Genomic DNA, 6,042 nt, shown 5'->3' with positions numbered 1-6,042 from the left:
GACCACTGGCCTATGGAGTTATCCATTGGGATTTGGGGGTGTGCACAATTAATGTTTAGATTACTCTTTAGTTTCTGCATAATGTTGTTATGCATATATCATGCTATCACAAGGAGATGGACATCACATTTGAATAGTGCTTTACACCACAAGGACCTTGGAATTGTGTAGAACTCTGAGATATACAGAGGGCTTATGTATATATCATTTATTCTCACACTAAGAGGTAAGTTCTGTTTTTCAAGATGAAAGTATTGAAGCTTTAAACGTTTAATGAACTTGCCCAAATGAATATAGCGAGTTAGTGATAGAGGTTGATCAATCCTGAACTTGAGTACCATCGTCTCTGTTAGTTTTTTCTGGCTACAGATGAGCTTCAGAATTTTGGCCCTGATATCTGGATGTGACAAAGACAGACACATGAGGAAGAGGAAGCCAACATTACAGAGGGTTTGCTTTTATTTGTAATTCTTGCTAGATCGTTCATTTGGTTGACTCCTTCCAAGCTGATCAACGATGCCACTGAATGAACATTCTTGGTGCACAGAGTTTGTGCCACACACGTTGGAAGAAGACAAGGGGAGGCAGTCTCGGCCCTCAGTGGTTGACAGGCTGCCGGTCCAAGTGGGAGGGCTGGCAATCTTTTCTTGGGCCAGGAAAATGACTGGCCCTTGGTCTTCGAAACTGCTCACTGACTTATCAGATCACACGCAAACAAGTCCACCTGCAGTTTCACACAGGTTGTCGTCCAAAATTTGGAAAAAGGGAAAGTGATGTATGGAGATGGAGCTGAGATGAGAGGAATTGGATTCAAGCCTTATTGGAAATGTAGGGTGAGTTTGTCACTTTAATTTCAGTGTAGATAATGGAGTCTGGGTTTGCAGAATGGTTTGCAGTCAAGTGACCTCTCTTTTCTTCTGAGGTTTTGAGAGGCATGCTGGCAGAGGTAAGTCCCTCCTCTGCGATGGCTGGAGTCTAAACAGGAAGAAGGAAGAGGAGTGAGCAAGCTCAATTCGAAGGGATGTGTCTCTTTAGAAGCAAGTGCTTCTTCAGAAGCAACTTGAAAGCTTTGGTAAGAGATGACCCAGAGAAATCAGAAAAACCCTTCAAGGAATCGTTACTCCCATGTCCAGAAAGCAATACTACTATTCTAGCAGATAAGGGATAGCATAGAGGGAAATTCCAATGGCAGCAGGCTTCCAGTATTGCAGAAACGGTGTGGTCATCTTACCTTGGCCAGAGGATCTGAGTGGGGATCCAGGGCGTGTGAACTGGACCGACCCGCTACAAGCGCCAGGAAGAAAGGGACAAGGCTCACTAATGGGGTCTGGAGGAATCAGAAGCCTCTCCCTTCAATCTTGGGTGAAGGGGTGGGGTGTGAGGAGCTATTGCAGGTGGAAAAGGTGGAGGGTCAGGAGGGCAGGGAGAGAAAAAGGGATTTGAATCTTTGGTCTGCAGAGAGGGTGGGCTGAGCAAATTTTTATCCCCTCCCTCCTGCCATTCACTCAAGGCTCTGTTCTTAATGGCAGAGAAAGAAGAGCTGTCCCATTTCTTAGAGGCCACTTACATTTTCTGTAGCTCCTTATGATGAAGACAAGGGCCATCAACAGCAGTGCCAGCAGAATCCCAGCAAAAAAGGCTATGACCAAAGGCAGTTCTCTGCTGTTGCGGCAAAGAAAGGGAGCAGATACCCTGCTGTGCTTTTTGAAGGCCTTTCCTAATGACCAGAGTGCAACTTTTCCACCTACGGGTAAACCTCTGAAACAGCTGTCAAGCTGGTTTTTAACTTTCATGCTCACACACTGATTTTCAACTTTTTGCATGAGTGTTCCAGATCCATTTGAGACTTCAATGAAAGCTGTGGGCTCTCTTCCCCCTTAAGAAATTTTCATAGTTCTCAAACTATTCAAAAAAATCAAAGAGGAGGGAAGGCTCCCAAACTCACTTTACAAGACCACCCAATACTAAAATCAGACAAAGGCAGGACAAAAAAAAGAAATTTTAGGCCAATATCTTTGATGAGCATAGATGTAACAATCCTCAACAAAATATTAGCAAACAAAATTGACCAACGGGATCTGGAGCAACCAGAAGCCTCTCCATTTAATCTTGGGTGAAGGGGTGGAGTGTGAGGAGGTGCTGCAGGTGAGTAAGGTGGAGGGTCAGGAGGGTAGGGAGAGAAGAAGGGATTCGAATCCTCTGTTTGCAGAGGGGGTGGGCTGAGCATGTTTTTATTAATTAGATTCAATACATTAAAAAAGATCATACACCATGATCGATTGGGATTTATTCCTGGGATACAAGCCTGGTCCAATAGCTACAAAACCAATTAATAAACAAAATGAAAGATAAAAAGCATATGATCATATCAATAGAGGCAGAAGAATCATTTGACAAAATCTAACATCCATTTATGATAAAAAAAAAAATTCAGGAAAATGAGAATAGAGGGAACACACTTCAACATAATAAAGTCTATATATAACAAACCCATAGCTAACATCTTACTCAATGGTGAAAAGCTGAAAGCTTTTTTTTTAATATCAGGATCAAGTCAAAGAGGTGTACTTTCAGCACTTTTATTCAACATAGTATTAAAAGTCCTAGCCACAGCAATTAGGCAAGAAAAAGAAATAAAAGACATCTGAATTGGAAAGGAAGAAGTAAAACTGTCATTATTTATAGACGACATAATACTATGTGTACAGAACCCTAAAGAATCCATGAAAAACTATTAGAACTAATAAATGAACTCAGTTAAGTAGCAGTATACAAAATTAATATTCGGAAGTCAGTTGCCTTTTATATACTGATAACAAACTATCAGAAAGAAAATTAAGAAAATAATCTCATTTACAATTGCATCAAAAAGAATGAAATACTTAGGAATAACCAAGGAGGCAAAAGACCTGTACTCAGAAAACTATAAGATATTGAGGAAAGAAACTGAAGAAGATGAAAATAAATAGAAAGATACCATGTTCACACAGCTGAAGAATTAACATCGTTAAAATGCCCATACTACCCAAAGCAATCTACAGGTTCAGTGCAATTCCTATCAAAATATCAATGACATTTTTCACAGAACTAGAACAAATAATCTTAAAATTTATATGGAGCAATAAGGCCTCGAATAGCCAAAGCAATCTTCAGAAAGAAGAACAAAATCGGAGGTATCACACTACCTGATATCAAACTATACTACAAAGTTATAGTAATCAAAATAGCATGGTGCAGGCAAAAAACAGACACAATGGAATAGATTAGGGAACCCAGAAATAAACCTATGCCCATACAGTCAATTAATCTATGACAAAGGAGGCAAGAATATACAGTAGGGATAAAGACAGTCTCTTCAATAAATGGTGTTGGAAAAACTGGACAGACACACGCAAAAGAATGAAATAAAATCATCATATATAAGAATAAACTCAAAATGGATTAAAGACTAAAAGTAAGACCCCAAACCATAAAACTGCTAGAAGAAAATACAGGCAGTAAGCTCTTTGACATTTTTCTTAGTAAAAACAATTTTTTTTGGATGGCTCCTTGGGCAAGGAAAATAAAAGGAAATATAAACAAATGGAATTACATCAAGCTAAAGAGTCTTTGCACAGCAAAGGAAACCATCAACAAAACGAAAAGACAACCTCTTGAATGGGAGAAGATACCCACTAACGATACATCTGATAAAGGGTTAGTATCCAAAATGCATAAGGAACTTATACAATTTAACACCAAAAAAAAAAAAGAAAAAAAAATCCCGTTAAAAAATGGACAGAGGATCTAAACAGATATTTCTTCAAAGAGAACATACAGATGGCAAATAGACATATGAAAAGATGCTCAAGGTCATTAATCATCAGAGAATGCAAATTAAAACCACAATGAGATATCACCTCACACCCGTCAGAATGGCTGTCATCAATAAAGCAACAGGCAACTAGTGTTGGTGAGGATGTGGAGAAAAGGAAACCCTTGTGCACTGTTGGTGGGATTAAAAATGGGTGCAGCCACTATGGAAAACAGTATGGTGGTTCCTCAAAAAATTAAAAATAGAACTATTTTATGACCCAGCAATCTCACTTCTTAGTATCCAAAGAAATCCAAAACAAAAAATATTATAATTCAAAGAGATATGCATCCCTATGTTCGTTGCAGCATTATTTGCAATAGCCAAGATATGGAAGCAACCTATTGCCCATCGATAGACAAATGGATAAAGATGTGGTACATTTATTTATACAATGGAATTTTACTCAGCCATAAAAAAGAGTGAGATCTTGCCATTCACATCATGAATGAACCTGGAGAGTAATATGCTAAGTAAAATAAGTCAGATAGAAAAAGACAAATACTATGATTTTTACTTATATGTTGAATCTAAACAAACAAACAAACAAAACATAAATAAACTCATAGGTGAAGAGAACAAACTGATGGTTGCCAGATGAGAGAGGGTTTGGGGGGATGGGTAGAAAAGGTGAAGGAATTAGGAAGTACAAATTGGCAATTACGAAATAGTCCCAGGGATGCAAAGTACAGTATAGCGAATATAGTTAATAATATTATAATAATTATGTATGGTGTCAGATAGTAACTAGACTTTATCGGGGTGATCACTTAGTAAGTTATATAAATGTCTAATCGCTATGTTGTACACCTGAAACTAATATAATATGGTATGTGATTAAAAAAAACACATTCATAGGCTGTCCCACACAGCAAACTTTACCTATAAACTTAGGGGATTCATGGATATTTTGAGACTTAGGGGTCCCCAGGTGAAGAAAAACACTATGAAGATAAAAAAAAAAAACTGAATTAGTTATTCCACTGTTTCTAGTCCCTTCTCCCCAAACTTCCCTCCCCAAGTCCAGAAGGTAAAGCTGTCAACACAAAATCAAATGCCATGTGGTACAAGATAGAATGGGTGGGAGAATGCTCACTTACTTGCCGTAGTTGGAAGGGCAAGGTGTAGGGGTAATTGCTGGGGCTGTTGGGCTTTGTCTGTCTATGAGAGAACATGAAGGGGATTAGTGTATACACCACTCCTTGTGATCTTTCCTGGGGACACGTGAGCTTACGTGTCCCCAGGTGCCCCACCCTATCCAACCCGTGGAGATCACTGACGGGGCTACAACTCTGCAAATGGAGAGGATGTTGTTCCTTAGATCCTTCACATGAAAATTAAAACCATCAGCTATACAAATGAAAGACGAGCCTGGTGTTTCTGTAGCTCCACATGTCCCTTGACAAACAAAAACATCTCCCTCAAAGATTTTAATAGGTCCTCTAGGGAGATAAACTCCCTTGGATTTAAGCAGAGAATCTCAAGGCCAGCAGGTACAGACCCAAAAGTGAATCCCAGAACTAGTATTTCCCAAGGTCCTTGGGAGTCTGACCTTGGAACCTGCTGCCTTTTATCTCGGTTTCTTCATTCGTTTGCTGGGCAGCTATTCACAGTGCCTGGCCAAAGGCGGCCACAGTGAGTTTTCCTTATACCTATACCAGAGATGGGGGGTGGCGGGAAGTGAACGATTCCCATAAACTACCCAGCTGAGCTAATACCGAGCACAGAGACACCTTTATACAAATTTGGAAGGTCAGACAGTTCTCTCTGGTTCCCTTTTTCACTTTTCTTGCCATTAGATTCTGCATCATGGTAAAATCTGATTCTTCCAACTTCAGAAATGTTGTGTCATTGCAGCCTTTCAGCACAGTTTCTAGGTATTCTAGTCCATTTTAACCTGGCAGCGAGACAGGTAATGGTTTCTGTCCTGAACTTACCAATGTTGGGGTCAGGTTTGGATTGATTTCCTCCCATGCTGTCTTCCCCTGAGAATAAAGAAAGTACCTCTTAGAAAGCCCGGAAAGGAGTGGCAGTGGAGGTCTCAATGTAAGAGCAGTAACAGTGAGAGAGAGGCAAGGCATGAGTGGGTGTTCTAGTGGGGTCTGTGGTCCCAGACTTTATGTGGCGTGGTTACCGCAGCTCAGAAGCCAGTCCTCAGCTTTGCAGGTCCAGAAATTTGATCTTATCAG

The 6,042-nt window shown here is 40.0% G+C and overlaps 1 long non-coding RNA gene across 1 annotated transcript; it reads right to left on the bottom strand.

The window, feature by feature from the left end:
* Positions 1-441: 441 nt before the first annotated feature.
* LOC120585022 (uncharacterized) lies at positions 442-1,561 on the bottom strand. Its single transcript, XR_005648194.1, has 2 exons — positions 1,232-1,561; positions 442-975 (listed from the first exon to the last, which is right to left on the bottom strand). It is a non-coding gene; the product is annotated as an uncharacterized LOC120585022 (long non-coding RNA).
* Between the last annotated feature and the right edge of the window lie 4,481 nt (positions 1,562-6,042).

The sequence above is a fragment of the Pteropus medius genome, unplaced genomic scaffold (genome assembly GCF_902729225.1).
Source record: "Pteropus medius unplaced genomic scaffold, Ma_sr-lr_union100, whole genome shotgun sequence".
In the NCBI taxonomy this organism is placed as follows: Eukaryota; Metazoa; Chordata; class Mammalia; order Chiroptera; family Pteropodidae; genus Pteropus; species Pteropus medius.
Note: the sequence above shows the minus strand (reverse complement) of the source record. Positions and strands in the feature narration are given on the sequence as shown.